Source organism: Anas platyrhynchos, chromosome 4, assembly GCF_047663525.1.
Source record: "Anas platyrhynchos isolate ZD024472 breed Pekin duck chromosome 4, IASCAAS_PekinDuck_T2T, whole genome shotgun sequence".
NCBI classification, from domain to species: Eukaryota; Metazoa; Chordata; class Aves; order Anseriformes; family Anatidae; genus Anas; species Anas platyrhynchos.
This window is the reverse complement of record NC_092590.1, coordinates 76065513-76090962: the sequence shown is the minus strand read 5'-3', so window position 1 is coordinate 76090962 and position 25450 is coordinate 76065513. Positions and strand designations below refer to the sequence as shown.

Genomic DNA, 25450 nt, shown 5'->3' with positions numbered 1-25450 from the left:
ATGATCTCAGAGGTCTTTTCCACCCTGAATGATTCTATGCTTCTGTGATTCAAGGCAGTAAGGAAAATAAGTAATATTGATTAAAACAGAAAATGAAGAAAAGTCATAATGAGAAATCAGACTAGTAGAAAAAAGGCTATTTTTAAGCTAGTAAATATATTTCAAGAGGTATCTTCCAAATAATGTTCAAGTATTCAATGCCCAAAATATCATAATGCAAGCCAAAAATAATTCTGCAAAAATATTCAATACGTGAAAACTTAATAACGAATCTATTTCAGATCCTTCAGAAGCAAGAAGTGTACCAGAGAGTTGGCAGCAGGAATACAAGTGAGGTGGGAGAGTCAAAGAGCAGGAGGCCCAGCAGAGAAGCCAGGGAAATTCTCTGCATCCTTGCTAACTGTGAAGCAGCTTGTGGGAGAGGTGTCTGAGGCTGAAGTGTTAGTTAAAGGTGTTTTGGAAGAAATAGATACAATTACTTGAATCAAGTCGCTATTATTGAGTGTTTTCTTTTGTGCTAAATCACACGTAGTGATCTCTTTGTCTTCTATGGCTGACATGAGTGCTAGGTTTCATTCCATGGTGAGGCGTAATTAGGTTCATTTCAACTTCCTTTATAATTATTCAGAAGGATTGACATCTGAATTTTGCCAGTTGTTATTAATGCTTAATGTAGTATTTTGTTTGAAAAGGCATGTATCACTTTTTTTTTTTTTTTTTCCAACTATACTTCCCATTATATATGAAAACTATCTGTATTCCACCAAGGTGTCCTGTAGTAGCTTATTTACCTGATGACCTGAAAGGTTTCTTTTGCCATTTTCAAGTTTATCTCAAGTTTATTTCAAGTTTATCTGTGCCTCTTTGTTCTCTTAATCTTCATAGATACTGTTTTTTCAGATACATTTATCAAAAATTCATTATTAAGATGGAAACAGCATATGAAAATGTCTTCTGTAGAAAATTAATCCGATGTTAGCTAATTTTTTTTTGAAGACCCAGCACTTCATTGCCACCTGTTTACTTCTTGCATTTACTGTAGCCTGCAAAGGCTGGTTTCCCATCACAATTTGCAAATTTCTATGGATTTATGCAAGAAACTACCTCACATTTTAAAGCCAGTAATGGAAAAAAAAAAAAAGGCATTTTCTTCTTTCTCAGCTTCAGGGGATTTTCAGTTATAGTGAGATTGTTCTTGTAGTCGGTCTGGAAAGATGTTAAGAAGACTGAAAAAGAAACAGGTTGACTATGTTAGTTTCCTCTATGGTCAAAGGAAAAATGTAATGGTAATCACTTGGAAGGGTTGCAAAAAATGCTAAATATAACCCTGCATCTTTTGTCCTGGCTTTGAAGGTATGGAAAATAAGTTTTATTTATTTATTTTTTTGATCTGACATTATTCCATTCTGTATTGCCAGATTCTTCTCAGATCCATTAGTGATGAAATCAGTTTCCTTCTGAGAATAGCACCATAGCATCAGAAACACTTTTTTAATTCTTTACCATATCCTCATACAGGACAGAGAGAAGCTTGTTTGATTTTTTTTTTTTTTTTGTAATTGCAGTTCTTTTAGTGTGTGTGTGTGTATATTAAAGTTTCATACTGATTTTGAAATGACTCTTTACAGAACTTGGAGCTGCAGAACTTTCAGCAGCTCAGATTTCAGCGGTTTGACCGCATGGATGTGGCTGTCTTTCCCAGATGAATGACTTGAGGATTCTCACCGAGATATCCAGCAATGTATCTCTGGAACCATGCAGTCTGTATCCCTGTGTGTTTATAGCTCTCTGCTGGTTCAAAAAGTCAAGTTGTAGAGTGATGGCTGTTTTAAGGAGCAAGCACTGCTCTCCAGACTTGTTTATATAAGAGATATAGAAAGATCCCATGTTAAAATTCTACTTGTCTTCTGGTATATGGATTTTTCTGAATTTTCAAAAGGGTCAGCCAGCTTTTTCCTCCATGAAGCTGAGGCAAAACCAAGTAACTCAACTTACTTCTGTATATTTGTTTGATAGTCTTTTACTTTACCCTTCTCAAGAACAGAGATTTACATCTGCAAAGCTTAGTATACTCCCTCTACTGTTGCACAGCATGCTTTCACAAGGCAAACGCTGTCCTGTTTCTGGGTACAAATGGCTGCGAACAAGGGAATTTCTAGTTCATGATAACTGCAAATTTACTTGAAGTTGATGGATGTCCTGAGCATCCTCTTGCAGGCTTGGCAGAGGGGATGTTCAAACAGCTTTCCAAGTGTAGCAGGCTTGCCGCCAGCTCCTATGAAGTTGCTGTACTTTTCTCATCTGTTCAAAATTCAGGTGTTCCTGGCTTCTTAAGACTGATTTTTTTTTTTCCTTCTCCCTCTGTGTTCGTGATTCTTTCACCTTCACTCAGTAATAGGAAATCCTGTGTGAATTGCAAAGCCTGTAGTACCAGGTGTCAGTTGGCAGTCACCAGGCTAGAGTGTTCCTTCAAGTCAGTTGTTTTCCGAGAAGAAAATTGTTCATTTTATATATATATATATATATATATATATATATATTTAATAAAACCATGCTGTTCATTGCATTTTGTGCTGGTTTGCCTCGGGGTGTGAGTAAAAGCACGATCAACTTAAACATGGCATCAGTTTCTTCAGCATTACTGTAAAAAGCATATTAAGCTTTTCATTACGGTTTTGCTGTTTTTTAGTTTTATATCACCTAGTAATTTACTCATTATAAGAACATTACATGGAAGGTCCATGTTGAACCAATCACACTTTACTTGCAGAAAAATGCTCTCCGAACAGGCTTTCTGCCTGTTAAGGAAGATGTGCAGTTAGCAAAAGTTGTACTGAAAAATCCCAACCCTTCTGTTCAGTGAGAAGGAAGTGTCAGGTTAGGGTTTTTCTTGTGATGACAAAAAAAAATAGTTTATGGACTCAAAACTATTTTTCTCAATAATTGCTATGCTTTTAATTCTATATGTATACTTAAAGAAGGAACAGTTCGAGAAACGTTCATTCCAAAGTTCAATGTATAATGGTGAACACTCTTTTAATGACTTTTAGCATTCAATATAAGATAAATAGCATCTGCTTAGCAATCTCTGAACACCTTTTTTTTTTTTTTTTTTTTTTTTTTGTCATTACTTTGCTGTTAACTTATCTCCTAGATCTGTGTCAATATAGCAAGAACTTGATCCATAGTGGGTCATGCTGTGCTAGTGTTTCCAGATTTAATTCCTGTTTACTAAAATGTGGAGGGCAGTGAGAGAACTTGACCTCGTAGTTGTTGTACGTATAGCTTAATGATGTTTTTCATGATTTTTAGGAGGTAATGGGGTACTGATTCTGGCTTATTTTATTACCTTTGATTTTGAGTCTTGGACAAAGGTTTGTGCCTAGTGCTGTATAAATACTGGATGAAAATAGATTTGGTCTCTATTTATAATGAAAGACAACAGCAGGATTTAGGTGGAATGCCACAGCAGGCTGAGTTCATACCGATAGCAAGGCAAGGTCTGGTGGCAGCAACGTGTCCCCACCCCACCACTGCTGATTTTTTCCTTTTCTTGGCTGCACCACCTATTAGGAGCAGAGAAAGAAAGCATTGAGTAGACAGATCTTTGGAGAAGTTTTCTCCCAGGTGTCAAACACAGCTTTTTGAGAAGGTGCTAAGAAGGTGTTTAACAATTCAGTCAGCTGCTTTATGGGGTGTTTGTAGCTGAAGTCAACTTCCTGATGCTGATGGCTTATTTTCAGTAATTCTTTAGCTGCAGGGCTAACTTCATCAGCTGCTATTGGTGATTCTCATTCTGCACCACCTCCTGAGCTCTACTAGAACTATTCGTGCACAGCTGATCCGTGCTAAATTAACTTTCTTTAAAAAAAAAAAAAAAAAAAAAAGCTTCATTTTAAACCTGGATATTTTTTCTTGGTTTCATTTGGTTCAGCTGAACAAATACCTGTGTGAGCAAAACTGGCAGTACAGCTCAGGGATAGGAAGAGGTTGTGAAGAATAAGTAGATGCTCCTGAAACCAGCACTGCTGCAGAAGGAAAAGCTCATTAAACTACAGCCCAGTAGGTGTCTGTCATAAAGTTTCAAAAAGCTTTGGAAGTGAAGGTGAGCAATATGATGCAGAAAGGTGATTTAGTTAGTGGAAGAATTTGGAGAAAGCACTGACTAAATGAAGCTAAAATATCTTTGTAATAGTTTCCTGAGTGCTCTGATGGAATAAGACTGCTGTTAACAGAAAGTATCATCCTGCGTTTCACATTCTGTACCGTCGCAAAGAGGAAGGGAGGAAGCTGAGCTTCAGGTGTATCAATGGATCATAATGCATAAGAGTGAGATATCTAGAAGGTTTACATATAACTTGGATGGTGTGGAAGGAAGGACAAAAATAACACCTATAGGTTGTAGATATGATTATCCAAGCCTAAGATATAGAAGCCACATGACTTTGTTCTGTACCTCTCTAGTGTTTGGTGATTGCTCTAAAATCTAAATACCAAGACTAAATGCAGTATAACAATTCTGTTGCTTTCCATAGGCCCCTTAAAACCTTTTAAAAGTCATTACTTTTCACACAATGCTCATTCTCTTCAACATAACCGGTGTTTTTTTTTTTTCTTGCTTTATACTTTTGCATTTTGCAATATCGAAACAGTTTCCTTGAATGAGACCAATTTACCAAATAACTCAGATTTTGTGGCTGAACTGTCTTTATTGTTCTGTGTTATTCTTTGTGGTGTTTGTCGTTTTTATTACTTTACCTGCTTTTTCTTTGTCACCTTTTTTTCTATAGAAAATATAAGGTACTTGGGAAAATATTTTACTTCAAGTAATGGATTGCCAGTCTCAAGAAACTGACATTCTCTTCTATGCGAGAAACAACACCAATGTCTAAATGGATTCTCTTGAGACAGGTAGATAAACTGGTGATGGCAGGCAGACACTTGCGCTGGAAAGGATTTGTAATAGGTAGCTAAAGCCTTTGATTCGATCAATGCTCATTAGTCGTAGTGAAAAGACGGTGAAACATCCTTTCAGGTGATTATTTATATTGGTCACCTGAATGCTGATGTAAGCCGTTGCCAGTTGCTCTACATGAAAAGTTGATGTGCAGGTGTTCTTAAATGGCATATCTGGTTTTGAAGGTATTTTGTGTGTGTCAATTACTTGATTAACATAGAGGATACACTGAAGAAGTGAAAAATACATTACTTGATAGTAGTCTTCAAGTTACCTGCAAAGCTAAGTATATTTCTGCATAGATGAAAGGCTGGCAGTTGTGATTGAAGTCATGATTTGAATGAAGAGATGTATATAAACAGTAACCAATAATTTCAGTAATGTACATCACCTGTGCTTTATTGCTGCATTCATAGTGTTAGTAAAATTGAGGAAAAGTATGACCACATCAGTGAATATATATATATATATATTTTTTTGTCCTCAAGCATGCATGTTGATTAACTTTGAATTACACTTATAAATCAGTACAGAAAACCATTAAAGTATTCAATTAATATTTGGAATTTACCCCACCCTGTCTTAGGAGTGTGGGATGCTCCATGTGTGATTTGTGTAAATATTTCATGTTCAGGACACCCTTCCGAAATGTTTTCAGAGACTAAACAATTTAGAATCATTGAAGAAACCTTAAAATGTTATTAGAACTGAAATGTTAGCTTAAAGGGGCTGAAAATGCCTCTATGGTCAAAATTTGTCTTAAAAAAAATTAGATTTTGGAACTGATACACAAATTAAGAATCTTAAGAGTTAATTTTCTATTTACAAGGTAAAATAAATACAGTCAAGCTCTTCTATGGTGAAAATTGTGGTATTAAAAACTGTTCTCAAATACTCTAATTTTAAAGTGAGCAGAGTGTGTTTAGGACACACAAAAAGCAAGTAAACAAGCAAAACACTAGAGACGCACAGTATATATAATATTCTTTAAAAACTTCCTTTATAAAAAGAAATGTTTCTTGGGTTGAAGAGGACTGATTTGCCTAAATGCTGAGTTTCCCATCTGTACAGTAAATTTCCTTATGTGGCATGAAGTTGTAAGTGATTAAGGAATCTCATCTGGGACCTGGAAAAGCAAAGCTGGAACCGACAAGACAGGCGGGAGGAATTTCTTGGCTCCCTTTCTGGAGAATCGGCATTGCAAGGCTGGTAAAGGAAAACCCAGATCCTATTATTAGGTACAGGAAATAATTCTGTTGGGTTTATTCAGAACTGTCCTCATTTTATTTGTTTCCTTTCTGGCTATAATAACCCTGCTAACTATTTAAGTAGTGGTGCTTTCACTACTGCTGTAGCAGTTTTGCTTGGGTATGAAGTTGCAGGCTTCGTGTTTGAAGAAGCAGTGCTGTTACAGAACACGAAGAGCAGTATAAGGTGTCTGGTGTAGGTTTTCTGAGTTGTATCTACCGGAGAGGTGTTTTCTCCCATTTCTAATTGCAGCCAGGAGTTCAAAACTAGCAAGTTTATTCAATCAGTTCCAGTTCAGCTGTATCTGAAATTTCCTCCCATCTCTTCCTCCACCGGTCCAGTGTTGATCAGGTTAGTAACAGCGCACACTGCAATGTGTGAAATAAAGAACCGAAATTGCTGCTGTGGGGGCTGCAGTGTGCAGCTTCACCTTGGGCAGAGCTTAGTGCCCACATGTTGCCGCTGCCCTGCAGGCATTATTTGTCCATGGTGTGTGTGGTTGAAGCAGCCCAGAACACACAGCCACCCACTCTGTCCTGGGATGGAGGTGGTGGCCTGGTTGTGGCCAGGGAGTACCAGCAGCATCCAAAGAAATCACTTTTGGTTTCCATTTTCAGAAGTGTGGGATGCTCAAGAACCAGAGTTAACCCAGCATCATGGTGCATAAAGAAATGGTGGTGGGTCAGATGGCAAAAGAGTTTGGATGGGATGAAGTGTCAGGAGAGAAGAGCAGCCCAGACGCAGGCAGTGGGGCCATGGGCTGATGGGCTGTGCTGGGTGGGTGCTTTCTGAGATGTCAGCTTGTAGGGAATTTGAACTATCAGTTGGAATTAAAAAAGATATTTTGGAGCTCTTAGATCTCTAAGCAGCACGTCAAGGTAGTTGCACTTCATGAAAAAGAAATGACTTCTTCTGGGTTTTGGTTGGGATTAAGTTTGGGGCTATGGAAATTTTGGTGCCTTTTGAGTTTGTTTTAGTAAAATACCAAATTTAATGTGACTATGAATGTGAAGCTGATGGTTTTGGAAACTGAAATCTGAAAGACAATTTTTTTAAAAAACAAACAAACAAAAAAACCCAGAAGAACAGACAAAGCATTTTGCTGCCTAAAAAAATTTAAAAAGTATGTATTTTCCTGAAACAGCTTTTCTAAGTAACGTCAAAATCATTTTATTCCCTTGATTTTCATGAAGAAAAAAATAATTAGACATCCACCCTTTAGTTCTGATTATTCCTGTATGGGATCCAGAGCTTCACAAATGGAAATTTTGGGATTGAATTACATTTCAGTACAGGAACTTCTCAGTGACTGATTTTACTGTGGAACTGTTTTATAAAAGCTTAAAAAAATCTGGTGACTTAGGTCTCATAAAAAAAGAAAAGTAAAAGGGAATAGCACAAACGAATTGGTTTTGATTGTTAGGCAGGCAAGCAGTGCCAGCAATATTAAGATCTTTTGTACAGAGTTACACCTTTAGAGGTAAGAAAAAGCTGAATAGAGCAGCTGTTTAGGTTGTTAGCCTCTGCTGCGCCATCCTCTAGACTCTGTGGGAGGAATTTCCATGGCTTATGTCGCCATGTGGTAAATGCTTGTTGCATGCTGGGGTTAGATGCTCAGGATGGTAGTCTGGCACTGGAGAGGAACATGTTCTAGAAATGCACGCTCATTTTAAAAACATGCACGAGTTTGCATGGGTTTCTTGTTTCTTCTCTGTTAGGAACATGACTTTGAGACCCGTTTTGATAAATAGCAAAGAACAGAGAATGGGGATGAAGATTTGCAAAAATCTTATGTACATCAGTGCTTAGTAATAAATGCCAGTGTCCTTAGTCCAGTACGTGAAAGAGCTCAAATCAATTCTCATGGACTCCCACTAACTCAGCCTTTCATTTGAACTGAAGTTAGAGATTGAGCTCCACGTGAGGCACAAATGCAGTTTTAAGATCTGAGAGTACTTGTTGGGAGTGCAAGGTCCTGAGAGCTTGTTCTTGGACAGTATTAATTTATTTTTAACCCCCACAGACTCACACCTTAACTGAATTTACTGACCTGTGAAAAATCCATTCAAAGGAGAGTATTTTTTTGTTTCTGAAGGTGGGGAAGATCTCTTTTGGGTATATTTTTATTTTTGAGAAGTGTGGATTTTTCTGCCTCAAGCTTTGGAGCTATTGAATCTCATATTTTTGCAAGCTGGATTCACAGATCTCCTTTTTCTTCCCCAAAGTTGTTCTTTAGGAATTCGCTGAATCATTGCTGTTAATAATCTGTTGCTTCTTTCTGAAACTATGCAAACCAACCAAAATCATACGAGACAAAGAATTAATGGCATTCCACATGGGCAAACTCTCACATTTTTGAGGACCTGCAATCAAAGGCTGCAACAAGATACTTTATTCCATCTTTGGGTGTACTGTATGTGAGCAAGATGCTTAACTAAATTACACTTAGTTTAATTTATTGATGATCTCTGTCTCAAGTATCTTTTGTGAGAAGTTGCAGATGCCATTTTTAGTTTCAATGACTGCTTTAAAACAGCATTTACAATGTCACGAAACATTTCATTGCTTCTGTGAAGAAAATGAAGGTTGAAAACAGCCTAAAATACTAGTCTGGACCATAGAATAATGGTTGGAAATAAGGAAGACAAATCATGAACACACTTGTTCCTTAAAATCTCAGTTTCATTTAGGAGGAATATTCTCTGTTACTTAAATAAATTAGTCTTTCTCTGGAAATGGATATAGTATCATCATTATTTAACTCTATGTTTATATATAGACATATATGTTTCTTTGTAGTGTATGAAGCATTTTAATTTCACTTTGATTAGATTAATAGTAGTCTTATGACTGTAGAAGAGTTGTTCTGTATTTGAATATTAATTATCAGATTAAAAGGGTGTACGACTACTACAAGTGTATCTGTATAATGTAAGAACACACTGCTGGCAGACACAATTTAAATTTGAAAGGAGATCATTTCTTTTCTGGTATTTTATTGCTGGCATTTTAGGCAGTGGAGCTCTCTCTTAAACACTTCTTCTCCTGTTTAGCTGTGGGGTAATGCATAATTTGCAAGTCCTGAAGTCCTAGCAATTAGAGTGGGAAAAGACCTGTCAACTTAAACAGATCATGACAGAGAAGGATTTTTTTCCCTGAAACAACATATTTGAATTTGTGATTAGAACAGACACACACATTCTCTTTCCAAAAGTCTATTTCACTCTCTGTAATATGGGTCACTGTTGGAAAAATGGCATATAGCTCCAGTTCTGCAGTTCCTTTGTCGTCTTTCTCATTTATGTGGAAGAATTTTCATTTAAAAAAAGGAAATTGACGTTTTCTCCTTTTTATCCCCTCCCCCTCAGACACTTTTCTAAGAGGCAGATGATGATTCTTGATCAGTGACCTTTAAGAGTAGCTGATTTACATTTAAATACAATCCTTCATTTAAATTCCTAATAAAAATAACAAAACAGGAAGCTACCCAATATTCATACTCAAAATTGTAATTAAATTGCATAAAATTGGCAACTTAATGGTTCTTCTTTTTTTTTTTTTTTTTAAGTATCTGCAGGTTGCATACACTACTTTCCTTATCATTTAAATCAGTATAAGAAATATTTCTAGTTAGGAACACTTTTTTGTGTGTGTGTGTTCGTGTCTTTTCAGGTTTAGAAATGGAGACTTCAGGCTATTGCACTAATTTATTTAGTTTTTAAATGCCCAAGGATAGAGGGAGTAGAGTTTTCCTGCATTTTCAAATACGTGTTAGTTTCTGAACTTTGAATGAAAAAGATGTGGAATTGGACTAAAATAGACTGAAACAAAACCAGTTTTCTCTCTGTACCTCCTGAGAAGGTTGGTTTCATGAGCTGAACTCTTTCAGCTCCATCAGCTTTGAATTGCTCCCATTGAACAGTTTGGCTTTCATTAGGATGCTTGTAGTGAGTGAGTACTATTTGAGCTTATTTGTCATTTTCTTTATTTTTAATTACCGATTTATTAATGCTGTTCTGTGGAGTGTGTGCACATTATACATGAAATGACGTCTGAAGTAGAACCATAAATAAAACCAACTGTGTTCTAAAGTATTTGTATAGCACTAAAAAACACAACTGGACCATCAGTTCTGGCCTTGGTAACTCCTGCAATGGAGTTACTTGGAGGCCTCCTATTTGGAAGCCAATACGTATAGTGATTCTTGGATTAAATTTAATGTTTGTTTTATGGCAAAAAAATAAAATAAAATAGGATTTTGCAAAGTACTCCTGGAAAAGAAAGAGAAAATATTTATTGAAAAAAAATTTTAGGTAATTCCTCTGAATCTGTATTTTGCCCTTCCACCCCTTCATTTCACCAATCTGACAGTTTTCTTTACCAAATTATTGATACAATTTTTAGAACAAAGTATTCTCTTGCTTCTTCTAGGTAACCTGTACAAGATGGTCACTGTAAACTGAAAGAAAAATTTTAGTTTCCAAGGACATGCCATTAAAAAAAAGAAGTTTTTTATCCTAAGTGTCATTATAAACTGATGAACTTGCAAATTGAAATTAGTTTTGCTCATTAGTTTTAACCTTAGTGAGCTAAAAGTTCATTGTATTGATGAGAAGTTCTAGAACTAGTATGATTAAAACTCGTGAACGCTATGTGACAACACTGAAATGGAGTTGATCTCTGATGCCATTTCTGTTTCAAAATACAATAGAATCTTGTTAATTTGCTCAGATGGATGAGATCTATGCAGATTTAATAATTCAAGTTACAGAGTACGTATGAAGGTCACTGAGTGACACAGCTTATCTTTTACCTTTTACATCGGAGGGTCAATTTAATGTAACAGGGTAGCATGTTAACAGATGCTCCTTTTTATATTAAAATTCTCTCTCAGGAACATGAAGTCAGGTTTCACTCCAGAAATGACATGAAGTCAGGTTTCACTCCAGAACTATGTTAAGAAGCAGGGTAAGATGGAGCAAACACAGCTGCAGTGTCAGTGTGGTACTTGCCTGGAGGCAGATGTTCTTTGTACATGTCTTTCTTTGACTAGAAGTAGCATAACCACAGCAGTCATACATATATTTCAGTTGCCTCTGGAGAAGTTTTTCTGTATTTTTCCTTACTGTAGATGCCTTTATGACCGTAGCCAGATTCTCCAATGCAGAATATGGAAAAAAAAAAAAAAAGACTTATTTTCTGCCAAAATGTGATGATTGTACCTACAGGACAGCTGGGGAGGGACTCTTTGTCATGGGGGCAGTGGTAGGGCAAGGGGTAATGGCTTTAAACCAAAAAAGGGCAGATTTATGTTAAATATAAGGCAGAAATTCTTTGCTATGAGGGCGGTGAGGCCCTGGCCCAGGCTGCCCTGAGGAGCTGTGGCTGCCCCATCCCTGGCATCCCTGGTTGGGGGAGCTCCGAGGTCCCCTCCAGCCCAAGCTGTTTGATGATGCGATGTAAAATCCATACAGTGGGAAATTTGATCACAAATACTAACACTGTATTCTGGTGGGGAGGGCCTAAACAAAAATGTTTTCCTGCTTTTACCTGCACATTCTCCACCATAACCTGCCTGCTGAGAAGGAACCATGTACTCTCTTTCTTCCACTGGTTTTCACTGTAGTTGATTTTGCAGAAACGCAAACATCTCCCCCTTGAAACGATGGGATGCCAGAGTAGAAGATGCAGAAATGCATCTAAAAGTTAATAATTCAGACCATCTACAATGTGGGTTGTAAAGCAGGTGAAGCATATAAATGTCTCCAGCAGGTAAAAGTACGCATTTATTTAAGTCTTATACTGAGAAGATGAATAACGGCAAATTTTATAAACATTTTTGGTAAGGTTGGAAAAGTTTTTCTTTAGTCCTTGCTTTCTTCTCTCCTGACCCCATTAATGAGTTGATGCCAGTTGAAAGCTGTAATATACCTAAGGATTAAATTAAAAAGGTAGAGAAAATCAATGACTATTTGAATTGTAGGGAAGTCTTTCGTCCATTCATGCTCTGCATAAGTTTAGGAGGGGAATGTAGGAAATGGTATTTCATTACTTCCTCTGTCATTCAATAAGTCATTTATGTTTTGTTTTATTTTAAGAGACCTCTTATTGTAGAGTAATTAATTCATTGGCTAAAATGAGATGTTTTAAATAAACAAGCTTTTTGGCTTTTGTCACTTTGTTTGCTGCTTTTTAGAGGCCTCTGTTTCTGCTGGTGTCCAGTTATTTTTAGTTTATGGAAGCTTTTGTTAGTAGGATTTTGTTTAATTTTAACATGTATCTATGCATTTCTGTATCGGATTGTTTTGGGTAGTTTAATGTGTTTAGGGAGATGGTAAGTTGCGCTTTCTATATTTGGCCTTTTTCTGTTCTCTTTTACATTTTTCCTTTTTGCCGTAATCATTTATAGACTTCTTAATGGGAATAATTTACAGTTCAAAGCATTTGGACATCCTAAATACTTCAGGATTTATTTGGATTTTCTGGTTCTGTGTGGGTTTGTTTCTTGTTTTAAATCAGTGATGAAATCAGTACCAGTGGAGACCTTGGAGCATCTTCTTCCTGAGTTGCTTGATTGTAAAGCTTCCATATTTCTATCACTCCATAACTTCTTTTTTTTTCTTTTTTTTTTTTTTTAACTTTGTGATCATTCTCAAACAGGTATGTAGAAAACTCTCATTTTCTCATTTCTATGATCCTTTTTGTTTTCTCTTGAAGTTTATATGAACTTCTGTTATGGGTTTAATACATTCCATTTTAATGAGGTAAAACTATTTCATTACAATTCAGCAGCGCAAATCAGGGGTTGAGATATACGTAGTCATTTCTCTGTTCCTACCTATACCTCTAAAGTTAAATGCACGTATGAAATATTTATGAAACCGTAAGCACATTTGTCTGTGTGCTTTTAATCAAGCAGCTAACGGTTTCTGTGGTCATTGCGTTATAAGAACAACTTTATCTTGGTTTTGATTAAAGACTTCACTTTCAACATTAACTAATTGTTTCTTCAGTCATTGCCAGAACATTAGATGCTTAGACATCTTTGTATTTCAGTATGATCATCTGTTAATGAAGGTAATAAAAACATAAAAAAAAAAAAATCACTACTCTTTAGTGTCTTGAAAATCAGATATTTTTTTTTGTACTTGCCAATATGAAACATGAGGTATGCAATCACAGTGTTTTATGTACCTCTAGCTGTCTTTAAAGAAAGCCCTAATCTGAAAAAATAACCATTTATTTTGTGAAATTCTGCTGTATTTAACACTCTTGTAAAAGGAGAGTGGGAGAATGATACCTCTGCAAGGACAAAAAGTCTGTGGAGGAGTACGTGCTTTGCTGCTCGGATGCTTTGCTAGCGAGCCTGGGTGAGAGAATCACAGAATCATTAAGGTTGGAAGAGCCATCCAAAATCACCTGGTCCAACCATCCCCCTCCCACCAGTATCACCCATCACTGTTGGAACACTGTCTCATTCCTAAGTTAGAGAAACCCCCTTGTAGGAAAACAATATTTTGTTCTGTTGGATAGGAATTTTCTCCTGACAAGGACTATACCTTTTATGTTTAAAAAAATGATCTATTTTGCAATAGAGTAGAATACAGCCAGGTGTATCTTAAGCGAGCAGTCTCATGTAAATGAGCTTATTTTGGAGTAGCAACCATTTTGTCAACTCTCCTGTTATGAGCCTAAAAGTCCCCTATCTTGAGACTCAGGTTATGCTAAATGTTTTTCTAGTCACAGTACAATTGGAACCTTGATCTATGGTGTTTGAAGTTGACAGTTTAATAATTCTTTATATTTGATTATCTGAAAGAATGATTACATAGCATGTGCTACACTGGCTGTAAGGTTTTGTCAGGAGAGAGCTAAATGGTGGTGTGTAAATCACAAAAAGATATACAAAAATAATCTACTGGAAGCGTTGGGGAAAAAAATTCTAAATGGGGAAAAAAAACACAAAACTGCACGCAACTAGTCTACATGTAGTTTTTTAGCTTTTTAATTAGAAGCCTTGCTTCTGAATCTTTTGTTGCTATGGAAAATTCTTGTTTAATTAGCTAAAAATCTGTATACATTCTCTATGTGATGTTACTATACATTTCAAATATTGAAGCAAATTCTTGCAGATCATCTGAAATATCTTTTTTAACCACAGTTTCAGAAAGTCTCTATTTTGAAGGTTAATAGCAGTTGTTTGAGCGATCACGTGAAATTCTTTTGGAAAAAGTTTCATATTTTTATGATGCATTACTCTGAAATTGTTCACGATCAACATTAATATTTCCACTTAAGTGTAGATAAAGAAATCTATCCATGCAAATGAAGACTTTGGTTAATCTACATACTTGTTGTTGTTGTTGTTATGAATTGCTGAGCAGTATTCTTTGAAATAGTTGCTATGGAAATTATTTTTTTTTATCAGTTCTTTTGGTATATATGCAATTAGGCATTCAAAGAACAGAAGAAATTTCAGAGAAAGTTTGAAAAATGAAAGAAAACCTTTTAGTGGAAGTATTCAGAATAATCATTGAATTCTAGGCTGCCTAGCACTGTCCTGTACCTTTTTTGCTTCTGTTTGCAAATTGACTATCTGCTTCAGTGCTACTGGTAAAATTGAAGGCTTTCCGGGAAAATTTGACAAAAGAGAATAAATGTATTAGATATATAAAAGAGAATAAATGTATTAGATATATGTAGTATAGCCAGTGTTCTTATATCTGCCTGTCCTAAGCTCGGAGGAATATGGTTGCTGTTGACCCAACGCAAGGACTAGGATTTGAGGTTTGGGTCTCCCCTCGATCTCGGGAGCACAGTAGTTGCTTCCCTGGCTTTTGAAATGAATGGGTGAGTGCTCTCACTAATGCATATTTCTTTGTAAATTGTTCATTTTCTTTCCATGTCTTGGATCTTAAAACTTTATGAGCTTTCTAGACCAAAGTTAGTAAGCACAGAACTGGCATTGCATATTAACAGTGATTATTGTTTGTATCTGTTTGCTGCTCTAAGAAGAACTTTCTTCTGATTTATTATGGAGTGTTAAGTGAGATCCATAGTGATTCTGCTATGTGTATCACATACCATCAAACTTGTAAGATAAAAGCAGACAAACATATCAAAACCTGTCATCCTATTTCTCTGTTTGATATTTTGAGAATATATGCTGAGGTTCATTGTATACTTGACTTCAAAACAAACAAGGATAATCAGAAACTATCAGGAGAAAGTAACAGATCTTTTAAACACTGTACAGTTGAGAGAAGGTGGTCTTAGGAATGTTTTTTAAGAGAGCTACTAAGAGAGGAAAGAATTGGAAAAATTGTCTGAAAAACAACAAAACAAAACCAAACAAACAAAAAACATCAACAACAAAAAAAAACAAATCTGGAAATATTCTCCAAAGGTCCTTAATAGAGGAACAAGATGTGCATGCAATAGAAAGGGAATAGGTAATGTGCCCCCACACTCCCAACAGAAAAAAAAAAAAAAAAAAAAAAAAAAAGATAATTTTCAAAAGTACTAAGGAGGAAATCACAGTTGGAAATTTTCTGTGCTTTAGTCACCGTGTAGTCATCATCAGTCTTACATAATAGGAACTTTATAATAGGAACTGAATCTATTTCCTATTGAAGCCAATAGAGAAAATTGTTCATAGCTTCAATAAAACAGGATTGGAGCCTATATTGGGGTCTGTAACAGGGTATGTGTGTGTGTGTGTATAATATTGCTTTGTGTCTGATGCACATTTTGGCAATTTGGCACTTCAAATTAGTGCTATCTTAATTTGCAGCATTCAGGGTCGTAATTATACCTTAAATGTGGTGGATTGAGTTTAGCACCAGCAAGTATATCCTTAAAAACAACAACAAAGAAAAGAAGTAAATTTGATTTTGCCAGGGTATTTAATGAATCTAGTGAGATACTAGTAAATAGCATGGCTTAAATTTTAATAAACTGTATGTGCTGTTTCAGTTATTGTAAGTTGGCCATTTATTAAAAAGAAACATGCAATACATGGAGAAAAACAAGAGTGACCCTGAACAAATAGAGTTTCCAAAGTTTTGGTAGTTTTATATTGATTTTACTAGTGGAATGCTATCTGGAAAATAATTGCCACAAGATTTCATCATTAAGAAAACAATAGTGACTATTAGAGAAGTTAAGTTATACAAAGATTTAGTTTTTAGAGAGTCTGAAATACTCTGAAAAGTAATTGTAACAGAGCCCTCCTTAGTTTCTGGATGAATGAATTGCTGGTCCCTTAAGTGAGTAGTAAACCCACTTTCTTCGAGTACACCAGGGTTTCATTCTGAATTTTATATATGATGTTTTCTTGCATAACACAATGTATGTATTGCTAGTATGACTGCTGTCATAACATTGGACACCTCATACTCACAAAATTATTTTTTCCGTACCTCTGTGAAGTGCAGGAGCTGTATTTGTTTATTGCTAGCAAAGAGCGCGGCACAGATGAAGTGACATCTTGAAACTACTAAAAAAGTCAAAAGCTGAGAAAGGATATGAAACTAAATTTCGTAGCTTCTAATCCAGTTCTCTGTCACTTACACCTCAAAATATCTAACACATGCCTGGTCAGAAAACGGTGTGTGTGAGCTTCTGGCTGCCACCAGGACCAGGGATGCCGGTGTGGGATGCATCTTGCTGTGGAGCACGTACTGCACAGATAGTCACCAGGAGTTATTGAATTCCTGTCCATGAGTAGCTTGGCTTCATCTTGCTTCAGTGCAGCCACCTGTCATGTCAATAGGGTAAGCTACTCTTCTCCTTGGCTGAAAAATTTGAGTATCACTGGACTTGCCAGTCATAGGAAAGTGGAGTTATTTCCTAGGACGTAGTCAATGCCATCATCGCAAGATTCTGCGCTAATTAAAACAATTTAGTGAACTGCATCACAAGTATCTGAAACTGTCACTTTCTTTAAGCAACCAAGCTCATTGGCGTAATCTGTAGGACGGATACATTTCCAGTGATGGCCCCAGGAAGCTTTTATAAATAACTGCCGCTGCGCTGGGAGGCGGTGTCTGTGACTGGCATTACTGGTGTAATTCAAACTTATTAGTGTGGAGGTTCTGCGGTGAAATAAATGTTCCTGAAAGGTCAAATTGAATGTATGCAGTCAGGTTTGGCCCTGTTCCCAGAGTTTATGAATGAAAACATAATATTGTGCTTGTAAAATCATATCCTTTCTCTTTTAGTGCAAAGTAACTCTTTTAGCATACTTCCTTTAGAATTTGTAAGTGCTTGCGTAGTCAGACGTGAAAAATCAAGTAGTTTGCTGTTCTGTATTCTTGGGTACAAGATTTTCTTCTGATTTTCATCTTCATTTCAGAGGATAACTTCTTTTGTGTTACATACTGAATGCCTTATAACGTTTCGGCATGACTAAGCGTATGTGTATCTGTGATGGATACTGAATTTCTTTTCACCTAAAACCTTGTAACTCCTTGATACCTAGGGCTTTAGGCTTCTGTAGATAGTGAAGGAGAGAGGTAGGGACCGAAACAGCAAATGACATTGGGAAAAACCTGAGGTTGTTTGCTGCAGTACAAGAAACTATCTCAGTAGTTTCTGTAGGAGTTTCACAGTGTTAGGTAAAGCTGAAGTGTTTTGTAATACTGGAGTCCTAGGTAAAATACATATATATTAAAATCTTGGTTTGTTCTGATTATTATTTTATGAAGCTTAGCTCTCCCTCACTCTCCAAGACCTTTCATGAAAATCTCATAAATCACAGTGTAGCTATCAGTGTGAGCACAGCTTTTCATTTGGCCTTTCTGAAGTTGGTTGCATATTTTAACTACTTTCCATTTCCCATTATATGCTCTGAATTAAATAGCCATTAGAGAATTTGACTATCTTACTAGCTATCTTTTTTTTTTGATCATTTTATTATGTCCAAACTACCTGAATACCTGCAAAATACAATACTCAGGTCATAGAACAAGTAGTTAGCATCAAGCTAGGGTACCAGTCTGAAGGCAAGCATGTTTTCTGTGCCCAGTGGCTTCCACCCCGGCTGGTGGAGTCATTAATAAAATGTAACTCCTGTTTTTTTCCAACTGAGGTGAAACTGTTAAGGTAATATGTCTGTCTCAGGTATGATATTTTTAGACACTCCTTGTAGGTTCTCTTTCTGCTTGTTGTTGCACATTGGCTGTACTGAGCTGTGGCAGTGAGCCAGAACACATTTCCAGATGAGATTCAAGGAGTAAGGTGTGATCAACCAGCTGGTGGATAGCACTGCTCATCTTCTAGGTGGTGTGGAGTAATGCACTTTTGTCCTGAAATGGTAGAAATTGCCATAACTTGGGCCTGTGCTTGAGCAAATATGTTTATCAAACAAACTGAACTTAATATTATTAGTATATGGCAAGAGGTAGCACATGGCACAGTCACGTGCTAGTGTTTCTAAACTAGTTTGGAACAAGCAGAGTTCCTGTTCTGGACCAAAATGTAAATCCTGACATAACTGTTACGACTTCACTGATAACTTAATGAAGCATAACATAAGATACTTAATACTTGCTTATGTTTATGCAAGTATTACGTTTAGGTTGGATATTAGGAAAAACTTCCTCTCAGAAGGAGTCATCAGGCATTGGAATGGGTTGCCCAGGGAGGTGTCCATCCCTGGGGGTGTTCAAGGAAAGGTTGGATGTGGTACTTTGGGATAGGGTTTAGTGGGTGACATGGGGGAGGGAGGGGTGTTAGATCAGATGATCTAACATTCAACCTGTCTTTTTCAACCTTAATGATTCTGTGATAAAAAGGTTGGTTTCCTCCTCTGTCCTTCAACCAGGTTCTTTTCAGAAGTGTGGTTTCTGCTTTTCTGTGTTTCACAAAAAGGGAAGAGCAAGAAGTTAAATGAGTTCAATAATGGTAATTTTGTTTTAAACAGTAGATTTGAGTAATTGGAGGTACAGGAATGCTATGCCTTTTATTTTAGTGAAAATAGAAATGCCATTCAGCCTTCCTTGGAAATTAAACCCAGCTCACTCAGGTTTATGAGTTTTGCATTAGTATTAGTATTTGCAATTAGTATTGCATTGGGCAGAAATAATGCTATTTGTGAAACAGTGTTATTGTGCCCTTCAGTTGCTTTATTTAACCAAGGACAAATTCTGTCATTTTGAAGACCTAGTAGGTGGTGCAAATGATGACTATTTGGATGCTAGGTTCAAATCAGGAAGCCTGTATTACTTCAAAGGGCTAACAAAGTCCTCCAAAACGTGCTATTGTCTGGAGAAGGGCCTGCTGGCCAGAAAACATACAAATACAGGATTTAAAGGTAATTTATATAAACTGATGGTCTAATACTGCTAATAATTGGAATTTAGGTACGTATTAGAGTTTAGGAAAAACTGCATGTTTATAATAGGAAATGGAAATGTACAGGCAAGATGTATGGTAGACTCATCATAGGCTTGTAAACAAGCCCCACGATTCAGATTTTTTGGATTCAGGCTTCTGTGTAGCTAGATGCCACAATGTTCTGTTGGATCAGCAATGTGCAGTGTTAAGCTCTCTGTGTACTACATGAAAAAATCCTGTGTGACAAATCCCATTTCAGCTTGAATTGTGTGGCTTGGCAAATCTGAGTCAGTCGGGTCCCTGCAAGAGGTGAGATTAGAAATGGACTTGGGGGCTATCAGCTCTGGCTGGAAAACCAGTGGACACTGGAAAGCTGAAAGTGGATGGTGAGAAAGGCAGGTAATGCATGGAACCTCTCCAAACAAATTTACTTCATTAGAACTTTAGTACTTTAAATTTTCCTGACCAGCACTCATAGGAAATATAGGGAATCATAGGGAATTTCTGCCTTTGAGCACAAAAATGAAATTGTGGATGGAAGGGTTTTAAATTTTACAGCATTTGTGTTTTCTTTTTCTCTTACATTGTAGGAGAAGGTGTGTAGAAATGCTTAGTAAGTAAATTAGAGCTCCTTCCTGTTTAACTATTAAAAATGTTGAATCATTTGTATTTAAGGTTGTTTTTGCAGAGCTTTTCCTAATAAAGTGTATCTGTATATTCTGCAGTAAATATGGAAATTAAGAGTAACTTGACAAATTGATCTCTTTAATTTCTAGAAGAGCTACATATACATTTATTTTTCCTAGAAGGAGAAACTTGAATTTCTTAATTTATTTTAAATTACATCTACATTTTTCTCTGCCTTATTGCCCGCTGCCCCCCCAAAATAAGAATAAAGAGGAAAGAATTACTAAAAGAACAGCAGTCTTTTAGACATGGAAGCACATTCATATGATCTCACAAGAAGGTAAATTAAGTATTTAATATGTAACTGTAGACATCTGTACATTTTTAGTTGTTATTTTTAATTGCAGTTTGCAATAACAGTGCAAAATTATGCTATGGTACTTTGGGACAGTATACTTTGTAAGATGTATTTGTAGTTTGGCAGCTGCTAAAAGGACAGGATAAGGATGTTGTATGGAAAAATCATAGCCATAAGGAATTGAAATGATAGAGGAGATGATTTATGTGATTCAAATGGGACAATGTAAAATGTTGTTTTAGAGAGCAAGGTCAACTGTGTATATATCTCATTCTAAAAACTGAATGTTTATATTAAGTTTATTTCAAAGGAACTAGTAGTAGTTGAGTCCCTATAGGGTACCTCTGCTCCTTTTTGTAAAACAGTACATTATCTTAAGGAATTCTAAGAGAATGGAGCTATGGATGATGGATGGATAAGTCTTAATGAAAGTAAGACACGCCAATGATGATTATGAGACTGATTGTACCAAGAATATATAAGAAATGGTAATTTTTTACCCTTAGGCATTTGTCCCACTGATAGTATGAAAGCAAAATCTGCAAAATAATCTCACTGATTTCCTGCTTTCTTCTCAGGCATAAGTACTGCGTTACTAAAGGAATGAGGTAGCATCAAAGATAGTAATGGAAAGAGATAAATGTGTGTCCCCTATTCTGAAGAGAATGGTATAGAAATTGCAAGAGACGCCATAACTGTACAACTAAAAATGGATGCTGATGTTTTGTTCCCTTTAGGTCCTCACATTCTTTGAAGCAATACTCCATGTGTCCTGAGATGAGTGCTGGTTTGAGTTTACATACCAAAGTTTTGGTAGCGGGGGGCTGCAGGGATGTCCTCTATGAGAAGAGTCCAGAAGCTGCCCCATGTCAGATAAGGACCAGTTTCAGGGGGCTCCAAAGGCCCCACTGCTGCCCAGAGCCAAGCCAATAAGCGATGTGTCATAAATCCTACCCAAATAAGTGCTTTCAAGATGTCTGATAACATGAAATACTAACCTTAATGGTATACTTGATCTTCTTGAATTCAGGCTCTGACTGGGATATTTCAGTTGCTATACAAAATACAAAAGTTAAGCTTTTCCTCATGGTAATCGTTGTTATTATCTTGGTAAGAAAAAAAAAATGAGTAGGTTGAAATCCTTTCTAACTCAATTTAAAATTATACGCACATACATATTTCTTTGATAGTCCAGGCAAAAGACCTTGGCCCATAAATTTTATTTCCAGCATTATAATTTTTAGCAAATACTTCCTTAAATTACAGCATGCAGGTCTAGATGTCAAACCTGTATTTCTATAAGCAAATTTTGCTGTGAAGGTAAGCAAGATAATGGTAGATTTGTGGGATTAATATGTTGTATGGTTCAGGAACACACTATATAACATCATTGTTTGAATTTTGCATATGTTTATAGATAGATTACTTTATAGATTTGATTGAATGTGCTCTCTGTTGTGATGCAAGATTTGCATAACTAAGATTTAGATTCGGTTGATATGTCAATTTACTTTGCATACCTACTTGCAAAGAATAGTGAGATTATGCAGTGAAATTATATAGAATGATGCAGATTATTTTTCCCCAAATTGCACCAGTGGTTTCCAATTATTGCTTAAGTGTTCCTATATACTGTGCCAGCCACAAAGCAATGTTCCTAAATTCATATTCACCTCTTAAACAAAAAATAAATTAAAAATATGGAAGACTTCATACTGCAAAATCATGATGAACTTCTAGGGAAGGCTGAAGAAATATTTTTAATGAAATGATATAGAAGGCAAAATAGGTTAAGGTTAGCAAATTTCTGATTCTACTGTACTTGAAAAGTTTCAATGTCATAGATGCTGTCTTTTGAGGTAATTTAAGGCAAATAAAAATAAATGGAATTGTTTAGTTATAATCTTTTTGACACTTATACTTTAGTCCTTTTTACAGCAAAATTAGAGTTGTTAACTTATCTGGGCATTGCACAAGCCATTTTGTTATTAGCAATTTAACATGTAAGCAATTTAACAGAATGAAAGAAAGCTGGCGATAATTTGATAGGATTTGAAGATATGACCTCATAGGTTATTACTTTTTTCCCCCTACTGCGAAAGCTTAAGAACAAGTCTTTCATGCTGGGAAAATTAGAACAGTTGTAGTTTATTGGTATCTCTTTTAAATATATTGTATTGTATATGTTGGGAATTGTTCAACTTTAAATTGTAGAAACAATGGCATATGATTTTGAAAACATTTAATAAACAAAATAATTAAACTAAGGGTAAAAATCAGGGGTTTGAATTGTGTAATAATTTTGTGTCTGGAGAAAAGTGATGTCTTCTACACTAGCATTATAGGAGACAACAAAGGAAAGACAATCCGAAGAGTCATCCAAAAATGAAGTGGATTATTTATTGCTAAGGCTTCTATTTTTATTTGTCAGATGATATTATTGTGATGTATTCTAATAGGATACTTTTTTACCCATGATACAGAAATAACAATTGTTTCAAAAGGAAAAAAACTTTCTTAATAATAACCTTGTTTCAAAAGAGTTTGACTATAATAAATGATATTTTTAATTACTGGTAGGAATGTTTGAGCTCCTGTCTGTGATCTAAAGAAGTAATTAAATGTTAAGTAAAATCCTATTTTTTGAGACAATTTTGCTTTCTTTTGAATGTTCTCATTAGCTATTGTCTTGGCAGTAACTGTGCAAGAGTATCAAGGATTAAAAGTAGTATAGAGGACATAAACCTATAAAGCTTCTTTGGAGAATGTTTGAACTATTGAATATCCTGTTAAAATCTGGAACTAAGGAAGAGAAGAAGCGCAGAAATTAAAGCAATGTGAGTATTTGACTGCATATGCCATTTGTCAAACTAAAAAAGGCTGATAAACCAGAGATGAGCTAATGATGTCTTACGTTTTGTTGTTGACGCAAAGGGGAGAGAAGAGCACGTGTATTACCTGTGTGGTCAGTGTCGTTGTCTTGAGTAACAAACAGGTCATGTAGACATCTACACCTTGTCTCTGACGTGTCTTCAACCTCTTCAAGAACCAGTAGGCTATGGAAGGTGAATTGGCACTGCCATCTCTGGGTGCACCCTCAATATCTACTGTGTTACTTGCTTCCTGATCTGCCCTTGTCAAGGCAAACTTACTGCTGCTGTAATTGCTTGGTACTGTGTGCCCTGGTTATTTTATCACACAGGAAGAGGAAAGGGCGTAGATTTATCTCACTCCAAAAAGCTGGCCCAATCTTTTATTCACTTGAGGTTTCCTTATCTTCCAGGAGGTTGTCTCCAAGTGATTTGTCTTTCTTTTTATACTACGGTAGGCAGTAAGCCAGGGTGTGGACAGTTTTAGACTCCATTAAACAATAAGATGAAATGCTTGATGCCTCAGAGTAAAGGTGTAGAGAAAGCACTCAGTGGGACTTTTCAGACTGACCGCCAATTCTCTGCCTTCATGTCAGGGGCTTCAGGTCAGTGGTTTATGTTGCTCTTTTTTTTTTTTTTTGTTTTTTTTTTTTTTTTGTTTTCCCTTTTCTGAATGTATCAAGTTAATTTTTGACCTGATATAAAACTTCTGGCATATGCAGTACCTTATGACACGGCGTTCCAAAACCCTTGCGGGTAGCAAGGGTTCCAAAACCCTTGCTGGTATTTTGTTGTTGTTAATATATATATTTCTTAATTTTGTGTTGGGAAAGACAAAAGCAAAAGATTGTTTCACTTCCTTCATGATGCTTAAGATTTTGTCAGCTCAGTTTTGTTCCCCACCCCAGTCTTCTCTTCTATACAGTGAAGATTCTCAGTCTATTTGCTTGTTCCTTGAAGTCCTTGATTGTCCTTGTTGCCACTCTGTATTTCTCCATTCTGTTATACTTTTCTAAAAAGTGATAGACAAATAGTATTGATGATGTAGATTTATAGTGGCATAATGGTGTGTTCTGTTTTTTTCTTTCTCTGTCAGAATAATTCCTCGCTTTATTTTGGTTGTTACTCTCTGTTAAGCTGGCACTTACATAAAGCTATAATAATTCACAGATTGTGTTCATGCATATTAATAACCAATACAGAGTCCATCACTATGTATGTAATCAGGAATCTGGTCCTTTTTCCTGGTGTCTATCACTTTACATTTAACAAAGTTAAATTTCATCTGTCTTTTTCATTGCCATTTTAAGACCTTCAAAGCACTTCTGTTCTGTAGTTCTTGTTTGATTGGAACGAAGTGAAAAAGGAGAAATGACTAAATGGCTGGATGGTGCAGGCTGGCATTTTGCACTTCAGTAGATGTATCTAGTCCTTAGATCAGTTATTCTCAGTACCTTGGTTTCTCAGAAAACCAAGGAAGAGGAGGAAAAGTAAAGTATTAATTCTTGGACAATTGATAGTTTGTTTGAATTGTAAAAGTATCTTGGGTCCCATGATCCATCAGTGTGAGTTACAGAGCTAATCTATATCAGCATTACAATGAAAATGGCGTTTCTTAAAAAGTAAAGAGGAGGCACTCAAGAAGATGTGTTATAACAGTGTTGGAATTGAACTTTCTGCAATGATTAAAAGACTTATGAAAAGTGCTGGCAGTCAACAAGTCTCCACAAAATGCTAGACTTGAGAGCAAGACCAAAGGAGAAGATCTACCTTGGAAGGGCTCAGTGGAAAAGAGAAAATACTTTTCATAATCTCTTTCATTTTGGTTTTCTTTCTAAATTTTCTTTGTTAAAATGTCTGTGTTCTAATAAAACCTAGTTTTACTAATTCAAAGCCCTTGTATTTTTGGTTTGCCTAATTGAAAGAAAAACTGCAAGTGGATTCTCCTCAAAGTAATGGTTGATGTAGAGCCTAATTACAGACACCGTGATTGGTCTGTGAAACTCTCTCAATCTGATAGCAAGTGCAGATGTCGTCTAGAGTGGCCAATAG

General features: G+C 36.1%; 1 protein-coding gene across 6 annotated transcripts in view; it reads left to right on the top strand.

Annotated features, from left to right (window-relative positions):
- Window positions 1-25450, top strand: part of CTNNA2 (catenin alpha 2) — a 469784-nt gene that overhangs the window by 18240 nt on the left and 426094 nt on the right. The window contains exon 1 of one of the 6 annotated variants that reach the window (XM_013102241.5): window positions 3973-4105. The exons of the other annotated variants lie outside the window; for them this stretch is intronic. The gene's annotated coding sequence lies outside the window, so the exon portion shown is untranslated. Of the gene's footprint in view, window positions 1-3972; window positions 4106-25450 lie in introns of those variants that run through there. 6 annotated transcript variants of the gene reach the window in all.